At 38.4% G+C, this 22,813-nt stretch overlaps 1 protein-coding gene across 1 annotated transcript in view; it reads right to left on the bottom strand.

Moving 5' to 3' along the window:
• The window catches only part of LOC5575443 (discoidin domain-containing receptor 2), a 918,178-nt gene that overhangs the window by 506,521 nt on the left and 388,844 nt on the right, over window positions 1–22,813 (bottom strand).

The raw sequence follows: 22,813 nt of genomic DNA, 5'->3' as shown, positions 1-22,813 counted from the left end.
ATGGTATTTTCCATCGAAAATTCATGTTCATGGCAGTTTTTGTCAAATAACTAAATCAAAACTAATATTTAAATAAGTTTGTCTTTGTACTCACAGTTAAGGCAGATGTTTATTTATACGATAAATGCTTGACGCCCCTTTCCCATGTCGATTGGGCATGGGAAATTGGGAAACCCAATAAAACACTCTACAAACTAACTGACTAAGCAAGTATTTTCGCCAATCAAAACATATTTTGGATAACTAGTTTTTTATCGGTAATCGTAAAAATCCCAGAGAGTTAGGTTACAACGCTGGGGTTTTGTTCGACAGATTTTCAGATTTTCAGAGATAACTGAAAAGAAATTCAAATTATATCTTCTGAAAAAAAAAAAACATTTAGGTAAATTATTGATATGAAATTGAAGCCATTATAAACTTTTTCTTTCGAAATTAAAACTTTTAAACTTGTGAACTTTTTTTACATAATTGTTAACTTTTTTTGAAAAATTAAAGCTTAACATGAATTAACTCGAAACTTACTACTTCTGCAGAAGTTAACATGATAATCATTATGGTTTAGAATAATTTCGTGATTCTTATTTCAACATCAACATATTTTTTATTTAATTTTTTTTTTTTGAAAAGGCAATTAAACATTCAAAAAAGTTGCCAAAAGTTGTTCTAGTTGAACTAGAATTTTTCAAATAATTTGCATGCGAAAACTCATAGGGTCATTTTCAAAAGTTATTCTTGAGTCCAAATGATCAATTTATCTTTGGCAAACACTTAATGTCTAAAATTTTATCCAAATCGGAGACTATCGAGGTGGATTCCATTCCTATGCCAATGAAACGTGGGACCCTATAGAAGGCTTGGTTTTGATGCTACAGCTGAAGCTTATCTTCTGTTCAACAAATTTAATATAGCTCCCAATTGTTAGACAACTATGCCTGCTGTGCGGTAGTATATAAGAAAGTTCGGACACCGAAGTTAGATATTCGGGAAATCCAGCTCTAGTGCTATTTTCAAAGCATAGCCATGGCTGAAGAGGGCCTAGAATTCACTGCAAGTTTATGGTCGCAATCATGACTGATACAAATACATCAAGATAGAACAAAACCCAGCCGGTAGGGTCAGAATGGTTCAATTAGACGATAACGTCGAATTTGACTTAGTTGTACTCGAAGGTAATCAACTACCGTATAAAGCTGTTATACCCTCCAACAGCTAGGACTCAAAAAGTTTTATGCCAGTATGATCATACTCCCTGTATCGAAAGAAGTGATATCATGAGAACTATCCTTCAGGAGTCAGACTTTTAGCTCTAGCTGAACCAGAGATTAACCTCAAGATTAGCAAAAGAGAATATAGATGAAGAGATATCCATTACTGTCGATACGCCGTTATGATACCAAACGTATAGGAGATGGACCAGCCTATGGCTGGTAATTTCGATAGTAAAGATAATAATAATAATAATCATATGCGAGAATTGTTAAATTATTCGCCAAAAGTATGGCGTCGCTTTACCGAATAGGTAGTGCTTCGTGAGGCCCAAGCAGGACAGTTCGGTTTTGCGTCGTCCGATCGATTTTGCTCTTGATTTCGCGCGTTTTCGTCGCCGGAGAATTTTTTTTTCCCTGTTGTGGAGCGTCTTGCTGGGTAGGTATTTGGGAAGGCCCAAGCAAGACGGTTTGTTTTCGGAACGCCAAGAAGTTTTGCTGTCAGTGTCAGTTTTGTGTTCAGTCGAGAATGGATTACCAACTGGTGAGTTTGTTTCATGCTTATGATAACACATTTTTTCTTGAAAGCGTAACTTTTATGTAATATTAAAACAAACTTTGTATGGTTCGTCACTATAAGTGTCGGCATTATGCTATTTTCTTATACAATTTCAATATACATATATTTTTCTCTTTTTGACATTATTAAAAATTATCTTTGGAATTGTTCGACATTGTGAATGTTGACGTATTTTTTAAAACTTCTACCATATCGAGACAAAATGCACAGTAATACTCATATGTCGTTTTCAAACAAACTATGTATGGTTCGTCACTACAAGTGTCGGCATTATTCCTGTTTCATATAATTTAAAATATATACATGTAATTTTCAGTTTTCGTCATTAATAAAAACGTCTTTTGAATTGTTCGACATTATAGATGTTGACGTATTTTTTAAAGCTTCTACCAAAAACTTCTCGAGACAAAAATACAAAACTAGCTTTAAATATAAGTCGTATATTTCCCCCTTGTCCATGGATCGCATCAGCGACCAGAGGTGACTCCCAGATCTTTTCCTCCCTCACTAATAAACACCATTCCCGTGGTGATTGTGGAGATGCAGAGGTATTCTCGGTCTCTAGAAGCAACAATCATTACACCCTAACATTCCTTCCCAATCCCAACTGACTGTAAGGACTTGGCTGGCGCCGTTATTGATCAATAATATTAGATCTGCTAAAATTGCACTTCGAGAGTAAGCGGAAACTCCCATCCCTTATTCATTTGGATCGTAGTGCAATTCTTACCAGTTCCGATCAATCACGGAGTAGCAACCATTGACATGTACAGTCAGTCTATGCTATGCTATGCTAGCTGAACCAGAGATTAACCTCAATGTATATGAATTTATGGTCGTGTCTTAAGATACAACGTTATCAATACAATTTAGATAGGGAAGTTCAGATGGGCTCTTTTGCTCTTGAATACCTTGAACTTATTTATATATTTTTAACTTATAAATACTCCATACTTGAAGTTTTCTCGATTTGAAAACTAGCCTTGCATTGATCACAAGATGTAACTTGAGCATTGATGAGCGTACAATACGTAGTTGCTACTCCATGATTGGCCACAATAATCTAAGTAGTACAAGAAACCAACATATAGCTCGGGAATAGCTTCAGTGTATTATTTCGAGATCTCCAAATATTAATAAGTCAATAACGGTGCCGGTCACGTCCTTACAGTCATCGGTGAAAGGAAGGAATGTTAGTTGGACATCCATCATCCGAGTGATTAGTGTCCTCGGATACAGAGCAAAGCTATGCTGGAGGTGTCTTTGTTAGATTCTTAGTCGGTCCAGGATCTCTTCGTTGACTTCCCTGGGCATAGAGTATTGTCGTGCTTACCACATGATATACGAATGCGAAACTGGTTACTTTGGCAAAGAAAGCTCTCAGTCAATAAATGTGGAAGTGCTTATTGTACACTTAGCTAAGGATCAGGCTCTGTTCCAGTAAGGACGTAATATAAAGAAAAAGAAGAAAAATAAGAAGACAAAGAAGGAGAACAATCTGGATTCACCTTGGTAAGTGATGCGATTCAGATAATGTAATTTTTGAAAGTAATTTTTTTACATAGTGTCCTTCTACCAAACTCGTCTGAACATCAATCAAACATGATTCAATATAGACTACGTGAACACTTCTTGTGTTAAACCATTTAAATGTATTTTGATATTACAAAAACCATACGACCCTGAATATGTATTATGACAATAGTAAATAATAGTACGTTGACATTTGAGGTGTCGAATCATTAGCATTTTAATAAATATACAAACGCAACATTCATACCGTTTTCACGATAAAGATTTGTGTAAACATGTCACACTCATTTGAAATAGAAGCATGAAACGAGCTCCCATTTGATAATCCTTCGTCAAGAGGGCAGCTCCAACTAAATTCTAATAATAAAGCTAGAGTTTTCCGGTTGTTATAGTTGTTTCTGATACATTAAACCCATAGAACATCAAGCTAAAAACCAGGCTCTGTTCCAGTTGGAGAAATAATACATTATAGTAATTATTATTATTATTATCTTTATTAAAGAGACTTTCAGCCGTTATTATAATTGTCATATAGTTTCCACTACATCAATTCATAATCCCTATCGTCATCTCATCATCATCTTCTTCTTATTGCTGGGACAAAGCCTGCTTCTCAGCTTAGTGTTCTTATGAGCACTTCCACAGTTTTTAACTGAGAGCTTTCTTTGCCTAAGTTGCTATTTTCGCATTCGTATATCGTGTGGCAGGTACTCTATGCCCAGGAAATGCAAGGAATTTTCCATTACGAAAAGATCCTGGACCGACCGGGAATCGAACCCAGACACCTTCAGCATGACTGTGCTTTGTACCCGCGTACTTTTACCACTCGGCTAAAGAAAGCCCCCTCATATTGTTTTCGATTTATCGAATTGTGACCACAAACTGTCACCATTCGCCAACAGTGCCACCGGCCGGCCGAGTCACTTGCTATTTTATCCAGGTTTACATTTGGAATAAAATACAAACGGCAAGCTCTGGACTTTTCCCCATCTGGTCAGCTTATTCCTGTGGAATTTTGCATATCGCATTTACTGGCAGACAAACACTCGCCCGCTCGTTGGGGGTGCTCCTCCTGAATCCACCGTAGCCATTGCACGCAGCACGGCATCCGAATCCAAAATAAGCATCTGCTCTGGTCTGTCGATTCAAGAGTTCAGTTACACACCGGTCCAAGGAAGGGGAGGGGGTCCAGGGGATTGAAGTAGTCCTGTCTGTCCAACCTAGTCCAGAAGAGGACCTTTCGCCTGCAGAGAAAAGTTTATCCTCTGACTCCGGGTATGTGATGCAGAATTTTTCCGGTGTACTCTATCCGGACTCAATGCTGCCTAATCTCCACCGTATAGCTGGGGAATCTAAATAGCACGGCCAAATGGTTCCATTCTCTGGATCAGCAAGAAATGCTGCTCTATTTATTCAAGTGAACGAAAATAAACAAGAGTTTTCCGATATATCAGCAAAAGAAAATCAATAAACAGCCATTCTTGCAATACAAGCTAACTGCTTCATGCTTTCAATTGAAGCTTTAAATTTGTAACATTCCCAAATTGGGTGAGGTTTTCTCATACTCCCACAGCTGGTAGCAGCTTCCGGCGCCGAACAAAAGTTTCGACCAATCAAGAATCACTCACCTGCAACCTTGACGAAGCAGTTTATCTGTCAAAAAGTGAGAAATTTTAACCTTAAAAAATCATAATAATGTTACGAAACTTTACCACACCCCCCCGGGTGGAAATTCTTTCATTTTCCATTTTTCCACCCAGTTTCGAAACCACCGCCTCCGGGCTAAGCACAGTTTGATTTTAATGCTTAATTTATGAAAATTAGTTTTTACACCGCCGCCAGGTAAAAGTTTCAACAGCATTCACTACACGGCATGAAGCCGCGCTCCTCTAGTTAGTTAGTCCGATGAGAAACAGTGAGAGAGAGAGAGAAAGTCTAACTTGACTGTTACGACAAGGACGACGAGTATGATGGCTTCCCACTCCCCTCCCCCCGCAAATAACTCGCGAATTAACCATGGGCGAACGTCGAGCACGCTCAACTAAACCGCCGCTGGCGCTGATGAAAAAAGTTTCGCAAATATAAATTTGTCTGGTTCGTTTCCGAGAAAAAGTACGACTATGCCCATCATCAACGGTGTTTTATGTTCTACTAGTTCTTCTAGGCTGATGGAAGCGAAGGGAAAAGTTGCACATTATTAATTTTCTGATTTCTGATCTCTCTCTCCTGGTGAAGCAGATTAAATAGTTTGTGTGGGTCGTAAACAATCATGAGTGCCTATTTTGAGTTTAGTAACAAAAATCTGACATGAATTTAATTTAATTTTATTACTTTTATAACCTAATGAAGGAATCCTTGGCTTCAATTACAGGATTCTTACTCTCAACATCAAATCATTCGAAATCCGTCACCACCGACATCCGAGCACCACTTTTGATCTTCGCCGTCATACACAAATCTTCTTAAGTGAAAGCTAAGAAGTCATTCTTAAAAAAACTCATCCATATACCTGTATGAATAGAAATACCAGCTTCAGTGCATCTTTCAGGAGATATCCGAACTGTCTAGTTTCCAGACTGCAAATAGATCACGTGCTAATGGAAGGGCGACATTTTTCAGATGTCAGGGATGTCACAACCTCCCGATGCCATAATATCGACTCGGATCATTATCTCGTTGCGGCTGAAATTTGGAAACGGTTATCTAGCATCACGAGTTCCAGAACTACCAGAATTCTGGCGCTTCAATATCCAACGCTTGTAGACTTATAGGGTTGCTGCACAGTACCGGCAGCAGCTAAACGAGCAGTTGAGAAGAATCAACGTTTATGGAGACGTCCACAGCCTGTGGGACCCTATCCACGAAGCTGTCACAACAACGGCACGGGAAGTGTTTGGAACTGGTCAACGACGAAGACGAAACGACTGGTGCGATGGAGAGTGCCAGAGAGTGACAGACGTGAAGAATGTAGCCAGAAGCCGTATGCTTGTGACCGGTACCTGACAGAACAGAGAGCGGTACAGGGCAACGAGAGCCGAAGAAAAGCATATCCACTGCAGAAGATCAAGAACGGCACAATACCGTACCAGTGCCTGTCTTGTGCAATGATCGAGAAGGGTCCCGGTCGAGCTTCTCAAGCACAGAAGTGAGCAGCTTTATCAGTCGATCTACCGAGTATTTCTGAAGGTATGGGAAGGCAAAGAAACTCCCAGAAAATCATACGCTCAATCTTCAAGAAAAGACTCAGACTGGAGTGTGCCAATTATAGAGGAGTTACCCTTCTGAATTAAGCGTACAAAATACTATCGTACATCCTATATAACAGACTGAGACCAATCGAGGAGTTCTTCGTCAGCAAACCAGCTTTACTTCGTGAGGGCTGCTCGACAACGAACCAGATGTTTACCTAGCAAATGATCCTAGATAAATTCCGGGAGTATAACTTGCAAACTCACCATCTACTTATTGATTTCATGGCAGCGCACGATTCAGTGAAAAGAAATAAGTTGTGGGAGATAATGTCTTAACATGGGTTTCCGGTGAAACTAATTAGACTGATACTTGCTACGCTTAATAGATCAAAATCAGATGTTTGGATTGCAGACAAGGTATCATTCTCGTTTTTAACGTTAGACGAATTGAAGCAGGGAGACGCACTTTCGAATTTAATGCTCAACATTGCACTCGAGGGTGCTGTCAGGAGATTTGGCGTGTAGAGAAATGGCACAATCATCACACTGTCGCACATGCTCCTTGGCTTTGCGGACGAGATTGACCTTGTTGGAATCAATCGCAGGTCAGTTGGAAGAGGCTTCATGCTTCTGAACAGGTAGACAGCGAGGATAAGCCTGACCATTGATTCTACCAAAACGAAATGCATGGTTGCAGGAAGAGAAAGAAGTAAGCTTGGTAGTGTTTGATGGGGATGTGTTTGAAGTTGTCGAAGAATTTGTTCACTTTGGAACACTTGTGAGATGTGAAGTGAAAAAAATGTTGCGGTTGCGAATAGAGCCTTTTACGGACTACGTCCCGCTAAGGTCCCGCAACTTTCAAGCCGAACTAAAATTCGTCCTGTATAAAACATTGGTTCTTCCGGTGGCTCTCTACGGGTGAGAAGCGTCTACTTTGAAAGAGGCAGACCGGGAAGTCCTTGGTGTTTCCGAGCGTAAAACGCTGCAGACAATACTTGTTGGGAAACTATGAAGTGGTGTGTGGCACTTGAGATGCTGAACAACTTTGGCGAAAACGCCATCATTCTAAATGGACAGGCTCCAGAGATATCGGCAAAACAAAAGTTAAAGTTTCATGCTCACAGAACGACTTTGGGAAATACTCTTCTAGATTCAGTGATCAAGAGCGTGGCAACCCAGGTGTTGAGGAGCAAAGTTGAAAGTTTTACTCCAGGAAGTAGTGGTTGATCCCAGATAGCTAAAAGAGATCATCACAATTGATGAGCTGAAACAGAAGTAGCAAATTGTAAGTTTCATATAATATAACAAACGATTACAGTGCCGATTATCGATTTTGCATCCTAATAGCTTATAGCTGGCGTGCAACATGAACTGGAACTGATATCGACATTGTCAGCTGAATCAAGTAGTTCAAGGGATTACTTTAAGATCGCGCCACTCGTGTCTATACTCGTTCCTTTTATCACAAAAGCAATGTTGAACTACAAAAACGTGTTCGTTTAGAATCGGTGTAGGACGGCAGTATACAATTTGGGAATCAAATAGTCGACATGTTAGTAACGCTAGCTAAATGACTGTGCGTACGCGTTGACGTCATTTGGTTATCAGTTGCGGAAGATCTTACAGAGGCAGGCGTCGGTACCGTAAAATACCGTGTAGTGTTCAGAATTGATGTTGGCGGCACGATAAATCTCGACGTCAATAATTGTTAGAAGAAGTGTTATCCATCGATAAGTACGTCCTCGATCTGTGAATACGTTTACTGCGGGGATTCACTGGCTTACAGACAAGGTATACTTCGTTTAAAGTATGTCCTGCGAGTGGCTAAGCTCTTAGATCCTTATTCGTCCAATCTCAGTATTTCAGTTCATGATTTTAACAGATTTCGTGTCAAGTGCATTTGCAAGTGCACTTCAGTGCAAGTGGGAACACTGACCTTGTTGTATGTAGATATGTAAAATTGTATTCAAGTGTATTATTTGTGAATTAAAATAGAGTAAAAAAGGGCGGTGAGTATGTTCTTCAGGGAAATTTAAAGTTAAACTAGAAAGTAAGCTATTTTAAATGTATTACAAATGAAAGGAATATATGTAATTTTTCCATTAAATTTCAGTTTTGAGGCTGTGTGCTATGAACACTGCTGTCGAGAGGTTTTTATTCGAATCCGAGGAAAAGGCTCCCAACAGCAAGGATTTCTTAGTAACTTTGATAACACAGCAGAAAAAATATATTTAAAGGTGTCCCAAAGACCTAAGGACTGTTCATTTTATAAAGTGGACACCTTGTGCATGCTGTATCTTTCTTATTAATCAATGAAATTTCAATCGGTTTTTTACACATCGTTCGACTAGTATTGTACAATGTTGTGATAATAAAAATTCTCCAAAATAATTAAATTTCACACGAATATGGAACAACGATCAGATCGGTCGATTTTTTGAGGTTATCAAAATCAATGATTGTGAGAAATTGGCTGGCAAATTCGATAATTTATATTTTCTATTTTCAAAAAAGGCTTGTTCTTCGAAAGCATCATCAATCAGAAGCCTGATGGAAAAAATCAAGTTATTTTTGGAGCAACAATTTTACAGATATAATAAAACCAATTTTCCCGTATATTTTTAAAGAAATTTTTTTTTTTAATTTGATGGGAATTGATATGAGTAGAATTTTTTGTGTAAAAGTACGTCCTGGCGGAAGTCCTATTATAGTATTAATATGAAAAATAACTTAAGCCTTCTTAGAGTTACTTAGTAAGTCCCCACGTCACATTCAAAGCACAACAGAAACACAATTGTTTTATTCTTAGAAGACCTATCAAAGTACATTGACAATCAACAAAATTGGCAACACTGCTGTAATAAAATCGATTTTATTTTCCACATATTATTTTCATAATATGTTATTCTGAGATTACCAATTGAAAAATTCGGAGAAAACTGTTTGCAATTTGCTGTAGATCGATAAATATGCGTACATGAATTTAAAAGTATGAGACTTTTTAGTAAAACTACCATAAACAGTAAAATTTATACTTAAGACTGTAGTTTAATCTCACGATTTAGCTTTCGTTTATACTAATATAGTTTCTTTAGTAATCCAAACTAGATTTGAACACGCTTTTTACTTTTCTCTTTTGCTGGGAGTGAAAGGATGGTGTATCAGCAAATTTGGCCATAAATGGGTAAATCACTAAAGTTACCTAATGTCATAGAATGGTGGAATATAATTGATATTTTTAAAGCTTTACCTTTAGTAGAATAGTAAAGGATACCAACATACAATTTGTTCATAAAAATAAGGATTTTTGTTTTGCGAAAAATAATGTTAAACTTTGACGGACAGCTTTTTTTAAGAGTTTTTGGAAAAACTATTTAGCTCTTCAACCAAAAGCATTTTCAAAGATTTTATATTTTCATAGAATTTTAGAATAATAGGTCAACGATACACAGAAAACTGATTACGATTTTATCAATAAATAAAAAAGATATAGCATAAACAAAGTGTCCACTTTATAAAATGAACAGTCCTTATGTATTTCCAATGAATTAGGGATTGCTAAATCCATTACCGCACTCTTGAATGTTCCAGAACGTAACAGTTTTGAATTTTACTTCACCTAAGTTCTGTAAAATGCAGATTTTATTAATTTTGAGACATATTTCAATAAATTTTATTATTATTTCTTGCCCTTGACTAGCTCGCCACTCAAAACCATACCTTAATTATTTTTTTTTCGTAATTATACCATTCGATCACGCAAAAGAGAATGAGAAGTAATCTGACTAGATATGCGTGGTATATTGTATGTAGTAGTTTTTCAACATGCTTTCAATGTTTATAAGCTTGTTGAATTTTTATATGATTCGTATTTATTAGCACAAAATAACTGATTAATGTAGTGTTAAATTACATGTTAAATAACATTACCAAGTAAATTTGCATGCAAGATGATTGAAATAAATAAATATTTCAATTTCAATACCCAGTTTTTAAAACAAATCTGCCTTGTCATAATATTTTTGAGCCCGGTAATAGGTTTATCAACTTAATATCAGGTTTATGTTAGTATTTTGATGCTTGAGACATGAAATTGTTGTACTCATTATTCATGTTTAACAAAAGCAACCCAATGCAGAAGTATTTGAAGAAAAAAAACTATAATAGTATTATTCAAAAGAAGCCAATAACATAATAAGACATAAGCAATAGCTTGAATAATTTCAGCATATAAAAATTAAAAACAGTACTAAACAAATATTTTTACCAGTCAAATGATAAAACTGAGCAAAAGTAAATTTCAAATAAGCAGCTCAAAACCAATCAATATTTCTACGAAATATTGTTAAAAGGCAACAAAATTATCACCCAAAAATTAGCGCTAAAACATCGTGAAATGGGCACTTAAAAATTAAATATGTAACGAGGAAGCCATTGTAATAAGCACTTATTATCTCAAAACTTTCCAATATCAATTTAAAACAAAGCACTTAAAAACATTGTAGGTTCAATTTTTTTTTTAATATTTGTAATATTGTAGTGCTTTCTTCAGAATTTTATCGGAAAATATTTTACTTTAAAATGCTTATTCTCGATTTTTCATTGCCTATGATGCGATGTTTAGCAAAAATAGATTTCTGAATGCCTTCCTGATATTTTTTTATTACTCTTTCACATTTAATTATTGCTTGTTTCCAACTTTTTGATTGACTGTTGTTGGTTGCATTAATGAATTATTTCATTTATTTCCCTTCACAAAAAAATCTTCTTTTCCCTGGAAGATTTTGTTATAATTCTGGGCTTCTGTAGAATTCTATTTTAGAAGCATAAATTCTTAGTCATCAATTTCAGAAATAACACTTCAAGCCTACACCCAAATTCCCACCGTAATTAGTTTGGATTTGGAGCCCCAAACTGCTGACATTTGTGGTATCATCACGGCTCGAAGCCAAATTATACACCACAGTCAGTATGCAAATGAAAGCCCCGACAATTATGTATGCAAATTATGGTTTCATTGTGTCGCTTGTTTATCTCCAGCTGATCTTCCTTTTTTTCAAGTTGTCGAGCCATTGTTCCGGAGCATCGGCAGGGGAAGGCATTCAAGTGTTGAAATGAGTTAAAATGTGTGCCCCTTTAGGGGGGGAGCCCGGAGGTCCAAAGCCATTCATCTTGCACCCGAATCCTAAAGACCATTCCGCGCACCAGTGTCAGAGTCTCAGTCGTGTGTGTGTTTTCGGCTGAAATGTGGTGCAAATTTCGGGCACCATACCTATAATTACATTCATGATCCGATGCGTAAATCAATCATCCCGCGGAGATGATGAAAACGCCCCCATTCCTATTCCAGGACGAGGTAATGGCGCCTCCGATTGGTGGCATGTGTGTGAGCGTTTTGTGGCAGCAGGGGAAGCGAAACGAGGGCAAAATAGGCCATTTGCATAATTACGCCGAAAACAGATTAATCAAATGTTCTACCACCTGTGAGTCAATTACTGTTCGGCAGATGGGCTCAGGATGTGCAAAAGTTTGCCCATTATCTTGCAGGAGCGCTTTGGCAGATGTTGCCCACAGCTTGAGGTGTAAACTTAAAGGAGAGCTTTCGTTACGAGTTGTGGGCGTCTAAAGTGCACAAGAAAGTGGTGTAGGTTCATGAAGTGATATCTTTTAAGACCCCTGAAAAAAAAATTACACATAAGATCACGTACTGAGTAGATATAAAAGATAAAAGATCTGGAAATGATATCTAAAATTTACTCCTAGAACAACATTGGCATATCATATTTAGCTTTTGTACGATCTGACTAATAGCTGCGAGCTACATCAAATTTTGCTATACTACTGGTACTTCTACATTATTACATCCTCGGGCTGCAAATCTCGTTAATAGAGATAATAATAATTTCTATCTAAAGTTTTATCGGCTCTATCAGTCTTAAGGACTGTTCATTTTATAAAGTGGACACCTTGTACATGCAATATATTTTTAATTTATTATCGAAATCGCAATCGGTTTTCTATACGTCGTTCGACTAATGCTGTACAATATTGTGATAATAAAAAAGTCACCAAAATAATTAAATTTCACACGAATAAGGTACAAAGTTTAGAACGATCGATTTTTGGAGATTATTAAAAAAAATCTGGAAAATTCGACAAAATATATTTTTTGATTTAATAAAAGGCTTGCTCTTTGAAAGCATCATCAATCAAAAGCCTGCAGCAAAATTTTAAATTATTTTCGTAGCAACAATTTATCAGATATCATGAAAGCATTTTCTCACCGATTTTTTTAAAAGAAAAATATTCTAATTTGGAATATAACTGATATGAGTATAGTTTTTAAGTTTAAAGTACGTCCTGACGGAAGTACAAATGTAGTATTAAAATGAAAAATAACCAATGCCTTTATAGAGTTGCTTATTTAGTCCCCATGTCACGTTTAAAGTGAAATAGAAGATCAAATGTTTTATTTTCAGAAGACCTCTCAAAGCACAATGGCAATCATAAAAACTGGCAAAACTGCTGCAATTAAATCGAATTTATTTTCCACGTCTTATTTTTATAATATGTTATTCTGAGATTTCCGATAAAAATATTTGGAGAAAAACTTCTACAATTTGCTGTAGATCGATAACTATGCGTAAATGATTTTGAAAGTACCGTAAAACGGGGTAACTTTGATAATGCGGGTAACTTTGATAGTGCGAGACCCACAACATACTAAACGAAATAACAAAGTTTCTGTTAATCAGTTAAGCAAAACGAATACGAAAGTAAAGAGTATTAGTATGCCACTTAATGTCAAAGCTATTTTTGTTGGAATCAAGTACATTTGATGATTTATATGCAATTATGAAAAATTTGTGAAATTTTAGCATTTTTGAAACGCTCTGAAACAACCTGTTCTACGACCACTATTTGATGAAGTCATAATGAGTTCGTGACTTATTCTTGACAGCCAAGTTGTAGTAGAACATGAATTCGGTCTCAAATCTCTTAGTGAAAACCATTTTTACAAACTGGGGCCATTTTTGTAATCTAAGTAAGAAATTTCCATATAGCGTTAATCGCCTAGAGGTATGCAACGCCCTTTAAATGTTCCATAATGCATTCAATTTTGTTCGATTGGTACTCCATTATCAAAGTTACCCCAAAGCAGAAAACCGACTTTCGATTATATGAAAAATTATATATCCATTCAGAATAAATCTTTTGGCTATCTGTCAACTGCAATTGATAGTTAGGATGCCAGTACTTGTTTTAAAAATATAAATTATAATTCTTTGAAACAGCATGCATAAATATTCCAATTTTCTTCGAAAAAACTATCAAAGTTACCCCGTTTTACGGTATTTGCTTTTTTTAGATTTTTCAATAAAACACCCATAAAGAGTAAAATTTATATTTGAGAAAACGGTTGAAACTCACAATTAAACTTTCATTTATACAAATATTGTTTCTTTACTAATGCGTACCAATTTTTGGCACGTTTTCTACTTTCCTTTTGGATATATATGGTGTATCAGCAAATTTGGCCATACAGCATAAATCTTTATAGTGATCTAGTGTCAGAGAATGGTGGAATATTATTTTGTTTTTTTAAAGGTCTACCTATATTAAAATAATAAAGAATACCAACACACAATTTGTTCATAAAAGTAAGGATTTTTGTAATGCAAAAAATAATGCTTATCTTTGATGATCAGTTTTACTTATGAGTTTTTGGAAAATCTATTTTATTTTTCAACCAAAAGCATTTTGTAAAATTTTATATTTCCATTGCATTGTATGATAATAGTTCAACGATACACAGAAAACCGATTACGATTTTATGAATAAATAAAAAAGAAATAGCCTAAACAAGGTGTCCACTTTATAAAATGAACAGTCCATAAGGCAGCTTAAACGACTTTTGCTTCTACTTCTCCGACGTTTCGGCGTATATTTCATCGAAACGTCGGAGAAGTAGAAACAAAAGTCGTTTCAGCTGCCTTAAGACTGATAGAGCCGATAAAATTTTAGAAAAAAATTAGTCATCACAGTTGAAAGCATTCATCAGATAATAATAATAATAAAAATAAGTATAGTCGAAGCGCGTTATAACGATATCGCAAGGGACCGTCGCAATAGATAAAAGTCGTTATAGAGGAAAGATAAAACATTGAAATATTTTTATGGGACCGAACAATGTCGCTATAGAGAGCTTTTGTCGTTATAAAAGTTGTTATTATAACGAGCTTCCACTGTAGGTGGGAGCTCAGGTAACATAACTCCTGGACGTCCATGTGAAACCACCCTCGGCGAGCAGCACCGTTTGAACCAAGTTATTAAGCACTGTTATTAGAGGCAATGCCAATGCAGAACCCGTAGCTTCCGAGAATGCAGCAAACTCAGAAATTGAGACACGCTCGATTAGAAATAGAAGAATGCGATCGCCCGAGGAAGGAACCCCTACTGGAGCTGGCCCTGGGAATATGTATGCCTGCTGCTGCTATGCCTGCACAAGGATGGAGACGGACATGTCTGGCAGATCAGGGATGCTGCAGATGTTCAACGAGCGATTCCTTCGCTTTGCACACCAGCATGACTTGAACAAGCCCCAGGACCGATAGCGGATACTTAACAACAGCAATTACGAGACGAACTAGCCCTGCCTATATTGAGTAACGCAGTTTCGAGGGACAGACTCCATGTCCCGGCTCTGGATACCAAACCTGCGGTATTCCTACCGGCTAACGAGTGCATTAGGCATTTAAAATCAGTATATTCTGCCCCAGTACTTGGAAGCCGTGAAGAACCTCGAGGATCTGCAGTTTATCGTGCAGTCAGCTGCAGTAGCTGTAGCTACGACGTTGGGATTACGAACGCACCCGCAAGGAGAAGATAGCACTGGCCCCAGCGCACAGAAACCCGCATGGAAGCTACGCCTTGAATAAAGGAATCGATCAATGAAGCTAGTTCGTCATGTTGCTGGAATTTTTAGGCCCACAGAGCTCCGAGATCACAGAAAAGTCAACATTACTGAGGTCCTCGACACCCTTGTACAGCGGTTGAGTGCTCTTTTGAAACGATTGCGACGTTATGGAAACTGTTCGAAGCGGAAGAAACAAAACCGGATGTTCAACATAAACGAGAGGGAGTTCTACAATCGCATCCGAAATGACAAGGTCGACTTTGGCGAGAGACTTCCGATGATTGGCAACGTTACACAATTTTGGACCAATGAATGGTCACCGAACACAACGACGATGGGATGTGGTTAGCTGAAGAAGGGAGACAGTGTGATGGAATTGGAGACATGGCTGCGGTCGTGGTAATTGCTCAGAATATAGCTACCCGGTATACCAGGAATTGGGCTGCACCAGGACCTGATTTTGTGCACAATTTTTAGTATAACAAACTCACAGCGATCCATGGGCGGATGGCGGAATGCTCCAATACGGTCCTAGGAGGGTTGTAGGACAAAAGGTCGAAGGACAGAAGGTCGAATGACAAAAGGTCGAAGGACAAAAGGTCGAATGGACAAAAGGTCGAAGGGACAAAAGGTCGAAGGGACAAAAGGTCGAATGGACAAAAGGTCGAATGGACAAAAGGTCGAATGGACAAAAGGTCGAATGGACAAAAGGTCGAATGGACAAAAGGTCGAATGGAAAAAAAAGGTCGAATGGACAAAAGGTCGAATGGACGAGAGGTCCAAATTGTACCGTTGATAACATTATCGTACACTCAGTTGCTAAAATTTTAACCACAAATTCCTCCCTTCTCATCTGAAGTTGTTCCTTCTTTTAAATGATAGCTGTTCTTCAGAATTACCGTTTGAAGCAATAATTTGTATTAAGGCTATTTTTTTCCAAACAAAAGATTTATTTTCTGAACGTCGGTTGTTATTATTTTGATACTCCAAAGCATGGAGTAAATATTATTAGCTTTTTATTTGATATATTTTCAATAGAGATTTGTCCTTCTTTTAAAGATTGGCTGTTCTTTTGGAGTTATACATTATAGTGATTTTATACTGTTGTAGACACTTGTATCGACGATTATTCCTTCTTTTGTACATTGGCTGTTCTTCATAGATTTCACTTTTACATCTTGCCTATATTTTTTCAATTGAAATGTTGCCTTCTTATAAATATAGGTTGTTCTTTATGCTGTACAGTGTTTATGGACATTTCAATTGAATTTCTAACAAAGGATCCTGCTTTTGAAGTTTTGCTGTTTTGCATTAGAGTTCTATCTGACTGCTGGTTTCGTCTGATTGAAATTAGCATCAGGGAAAAATAATCATCCTTTTTATGGAATTAGGAATCTGCTTCTCAGCTACTCTAGCATTTACTGAGAGCTTTTCTGATAATTTGATCATTTTTGCATTTGTGCATCATGCTTTTTATTAGAAGATGATCTGCAACTCGAACCGTTAGAAGATAATTCAAGGAATGCAGGTGTGATGTCGAACCACCGACGACCTGAAATCTACCCATGCTCTGAATGGAGATTTACAGAAAACACATACATTACTCTTGGACTCAGACTCATTTCTCTTCCGAACCACCTGATGGTTTACTACTAGGATAGGCTATTTCATATAGCACTTTAACATTTTCAGCAAAAAAAAAAGCCTAGGCAAACTGCTTCACCTAGCCGCCTTGAACATTGTTACAGCGAACCAGCCTTTGCAGAGCGAACCCTCTGCTCTGCAGTCGACCCATGGTGGCACGCCATAGGTGCTATAATTCCAGTATAATCTGAATGATAGCCGCAATTACTGCATTCCAGCAATCGGCATCCTAACACATAGTGCATCGAGTGGCATGCAACTCTATGCACTTCGAGTTACATAATTACCAGGAGAACATAAATGAACTAACGAGTCTCCAACCAAACCGCCCTTTGACGCATCAGAATCGTAGTGTGCTGCGCTAGGTTCACAAAAATTCTGAAAGCGCGCGCTAGGGGAGATTCAACACATGCGCTGCTCGGTGCTACGCTCGTCATCGGTATCCAAGTTGTAAAACAACTGCTCAGTAACGAAGAGTCTCTACAGCTATTTTTACCTTATTATGCAGGTGTCTAGATGGGCTACATGATACGGTCGAAGACGCGCGAACCGGAAGCTACAATTTCGATTCTCGTTTTAAAAGTTTGTCTTCACATCAATTATTGTGCTGTTTTTGAACAACGCATGTGACGAAGCGCATGAGACACATTGAGAAATTACCCTAAAAGAAGCGAGGCACACCAACATAGGGCTCAAAATGTACAGTACACGGGTGAGCTTGAAAGGAATGTAGCTCTAGCACATAAGGCTACAGCACGTACACAGTAACTCTTGATGCACTACGACCTGAAAAGTCTAACAAAATTTCACCCCTAAAAGATCGTTGACCAGCTGAAATTGTACCAACCTCAGTATGGTCTTTCTGAAAATATACGCGTTTTTGTCACGTCTATTTTAGCTGTAGCGCTTGTGATAACTTGCATTTTTATCTAAAGAGTGTAGCCTTTTGTTCTTCTTAAATTTTTGTCCATTCGACCTTTTTTGTCATTCGACCTTTTGTCCATTCGACCTTTTGTCCATTCGACCTTTTTTGTCATTCGACCTTCTGTCCATTCGACCTTTTGTCCATTCGACCTTTTGTCCCTTCGACCTTTTGTCCCTTCGACCTTTTGTCCATTCGACCTTTTGTCATTCGACCTTTTGTCATTCGACCTTTTGTCCTTCGACCTTTTGTCATAGATTCTCCTAGGAGACCCCCCGCAGCTATCGGAATCCATTACCAGGGGTGTAACATTTCTTCTGCCAAAGCACCAACACACATCTGACCCAGCGAAACCAATAACGTGCCTTTCGAGTCGGTAATAGCGAGAAGGGTGCAAGACCATTGAAACGCGCAAGGCTGCAAAGATCAGGTCATCGTAGATGCAGTCATTGTAGGACAAGCTACCCAAAAGCAAAGGAACCTACTCAGTACCGCACTCGTACCTTCTCAAGGTACTGCAGTTGTATAAAGTTGGGAATCCCTTCACATTACCGATGGTACAGCTGTGTTACGGTCCAGGACTCTCAGTATCAGGAGGTGATTTTTCAAGGCGATACCTTTAGACCGATGTGGTTTAGCTGGGCCATGAACCCCCCCCAGCAAAGCACTCAACCAATGCAACTATGGCAACCAACTGAAATGTGGGATAGGATTACAAAAGTTACCCACACCTTCTACATGGACGACCTGAAGCTATTTGCGGAATCAGTGAAAATGCTGCATTACTTGTTACAGCTAGTTACGACATTCAGTAGCGACATCCGGATAGAGTTGATAAATTCCGGTCAATTCAACTACGTTGGGGTCAAGTTATGGATGCCAGCTGTTTCCGCGTCAACAAGCAGGAGTAGATTCGGAATATAGTTGAAGGCAAAACGTATAAACACCTCAGATTCTTGCAACTTATAGGTATTCGCCACACAATGATCAAGAAGGAGCTGCACGAAAAGTTCTTGTCTCGTGTCAACTGTATTTTGAAGCGCTCTCTGTCTGCCGGCTACAAGGTGAAGGTTTGAAAAATTGTGACAATTGCTCAGTACAACCTACTATGATCAGAATTTTTCAAACATGGCTACGGACGGCTATATGCAGATTAATGAAAAACAGTTTAAAGTTTATTCCTTAAGTAACCTTTCATGGGAGTACGAAGAATTGCCCACCGGCTGGTTGGATGGCCTCATCCGCCCTATCTACAAGAAAGGGCACAGACTGGAGTGTGCCAATTACAGAGGAATTACCCTGCTGAATTCGGCGTACAAAATTCTGTCGCGCATCCTGTTTAACAGACTGAGACCGCTCGAGGAGTCCTTCGTCGGCGAATACCAAGCTGGTTTTCGTGAGGGCCGTTCGACAACGGACCAGATGTTTAGCTTGCGAATGATCCTAGACAAATTCCGGGAGTATAACTTGCAGACTCACCATCTGTTTATTGATTTCAAGGCGGCGTACGACTCAGTGAAAAGAAATGAGCTTTGGCAGATAATGTCTGAAAATGGTTTTCCGGTGAAACTAATTAGGCTGATACGTGCTACGCTGGATGGTTCGAAATCAAGTGTTCGGATCGCAGACGAGGTGTCAACCTCGTTCGTGACGTTAGACGGATTGAAGCAGGGAGACGCACTTTCGAATTTACTGTTCAACATTGCACTTGAGGGTGCTATTAGGAGATCTGGCGTGCAAAGAAATGGCACTATTATCACAAGGTCGCACATGCTCCTTGGCTTTGCGGACGATATAGACCTGATTGGAATCGATCGCAGGTCAGTGGAAGAGGCCTTCGTGCCTCTGAAGAGGGAGACAGCGAGGATAGGCCTGACCATCAATTCTACCAAGACGAAGTACATGGTTGCAGGTAGAGATAGAGTCAGGCATGGTGGTGTAAGTGCTGAGGTAGTGTTTGATGGGGATATGTTTGAAGTTGTTGAAGAATTTGTTTACCTTGGAACACTTGTGACATGTGACAACGACGTTTCCCGCGAAGTGAAAAGACGTGTTGCGGCTGCGAATAGGGCCTTTTACGGACTACGTAACCAGCTAGCAAACCGAAACTAAATTCGCCCTGTATAAAACATTGATTCTTCCGGTGGCTCTCTACGGGCACGAAGCGTGGACGTTGAAAGAGTCAGACCGGAAAGCTCTCGGTGTTTTCGAGCGTAAAGTGCTGCGGACAATACTCGGTGGGAAACTCGAAAATGGTGTGTGGCGCAGACGCATGAATCACGAGTTGTATCAAGTGTACAAAGATGCGAACATTATCAATCGTGTAAAATACGGCAGACTTCAGTGGGCTGGTCACTTAGTGCGAATATCGGAAGAAAGAATTGCGAAAACCAGGGAACCAGGTAGAGGCCGGCGGCTTCGGGGAAGACCACGAATACGCTGGCTGTACGCAGTGGAAGAGGACCTGGCGACCCTAAACGTTCGTGGCAACTGGAGAAGTTTCGCCCAAGACCGACGAAGATGGAGCTCTACAATACGCCCGGCAATGGCGTGATGCTACGCTGTAGCCATCAAGGTATCAAGGTAGGGTAACCTTTCATGAAATTGGAAAAAATGTTGTACGCAACTCGGTGCAGAACTCGATTTTCACAGCACTCGTCGTAATTATCCAACTCGACTGTAGCGTACGACTCGTGCTGTAAAAATCTTCATTCTGCACCTTGTTGCGTAAACTAGTATTCCTAGTAACGGAGTGATTTTAAAACTAGTTTTCATTAAATTAATGTTCTTTGTCTCGATCTCTCCCTATCTCGATGGTCCCTTCTATATCGAGATGTGGAGAGGCGACTGTATTAACCTGTTATAAGGAGTAACACTACTTATATGATTGTAGATGCAATATTATCCACTCCATGACACTTTAGGTAACATAGAACTGTTCAGATATGGAAAAAGAATATCTTAAATTTTAGATTAAGCTTTCCGAACACCGAACAGGGATCCCGAGATTTATCAAAATTTCAATAATACTAGCATTTTGGTTGAAATGGAAGTACAAATTTAACAATACAAATTACATTCAATGAAATAAACAGATTATGTATCTTTCCAAGATAATATGTTTTTTATAACAAATCACATTTCAGAAAAGACTTTCATGTTCTGTTGAAGTAACCTAACAAAAATCAAATCTTGACTTGACTAACTACGAGTTTGCTTTGGTTTTTTTTTTTCAATTCACTATGGAAGTATGGTAAAAACATAAATCATAATTTTAAGCAATTTGCTTCATACATTTGAAAGGTCATAAAAACTTTAGAACAAAAGTAATTATTACACATCATTGAAGGTATTGCAGATCAAGCTAGAAGTTTATTACTGAAAATTATTGACTGAAGTTTAGGTGTACTTTCAAATTATCTCTCTTTTAAGCATAGGCTTATAAAAATGGCTAATGTTGAAAAGGAAAGCATTAAAACTTTTCAACTAGGCAAATAAAATATGTGTTTCTTACCAAACAGGTCTTTTTTATGAAAAAAAAAACTCGTTTATTCTCTTTTTCAAGATGCTTTCCTATTTTATAAAATAAAGCTTGATTGTGAGGAAAAATGTCATTGTTTTTTATCGAAATTAAGTGATTTTCATCAAATTCTACGCAAATGTCGGGAATCTCGGGATATCAGAACAAAAATCCAGGGAAACGGGAGATTCCGAAATTCGTCAAATTCCGGAATTTTTCGTCCCAGGATGTCCCGGGATGTACACTCTAAGCACCATCAAAAGTAGAGTAAGCAAGAGAGTCGAATTCCGGATACTTTATTAAATAACTTTACATTACATAGAGGTGCTCGTGCTTGAAACACGATCTACAAATGCGAAAATGGTTGATTGACAAAGAATTGTTATAGTTAATAAATGTTGAAATGCTCTCAAGAACACTAAACTTAAAAGTAGCCTCTGCCTAAGTTGTGACCATAACACCCGAAAAAATATTTATTCTGCGTTAAACTCAGCACTCCAAGAACTTCAACACAATTTTCATACAAGCCACCTCACCTAATCGACGAATTTTCAGAAAACCTAACGAGCTCTGCCGATACGATCTTGGCTTCATTATTTTTTCTCATCAAAATTTAATCAGAGCTATCATCAACTGAGCACTCCCTCGACAGTCGTACCGTTTCACTTTGCCTTCCAGTGAACCACATACAGTTCGTTCATTTGGTGCATCCCAACCTCTACCGTTTAATCTCCATGTTTCCGTGCCCAAAACTGATCATCTGTTTAACTCTAAATTGGCCGCTTGTTTATTTGATTCCGTCCTCCGCCAAACTCGATAATCAACAGGAGAGAGAGCGTAGGAAAAAAAATCATCAACGCGAAAAAAACGCCAGCACTGCCCTTATTCGCACCCATTAAACGTTATCTCGCTCGGGCAGTCCCCCTACCCAATGATGATGATTTTTTTTGCTCTGTTCGTGGCAAACCCAAAGAAAAATACCGAAAATGAAATCAACCATTTTCGGTTGGTTCTTTTAACTTTATACACACATCTGCTAGTGTCCGTAAAGTTGCGCGCTACTAACCGTATCACCCGCCCTGTCTGTAACTTTTAATCCTCGTTCCAGCGCGCGATCATCAATTTTGCTGCCAAGGAGCATCTTTTCTCGCATCGTTCTGCTGTGGTTCTTCGGCGGTCGAAAATTGGTGGTTTCGTTTGGTGGTGAACCTTATTCTTTCGCTTTGCTGATTCCTGCTTGGCTGGAAATGAGTTTTTGGGTCAGAATGCTCATAGTGACGAAGATTCGGGCACCGAATAAA

This window comes from Aedes aegypti, chromosome 2 (assembly GCF_002204515.2).
Source record: "Aedes aegypti strain LVP_AGWG chromosome 2, AaegL5.0 Primary Assembly, whole genome shotgun sequence".
In the NCBI taxonomy this organism is placed as follows: Eukaryota; Metazoa; Arthropoda; class Insecta; order Diptera; family Culicidae; genus Aedes; species Aedes aegypti.
The sequence above is the reverse complement of the archived record's forward strand: the minus strand, read 5'-3'. Positions and strand labels throughout refer to the sequence as shown.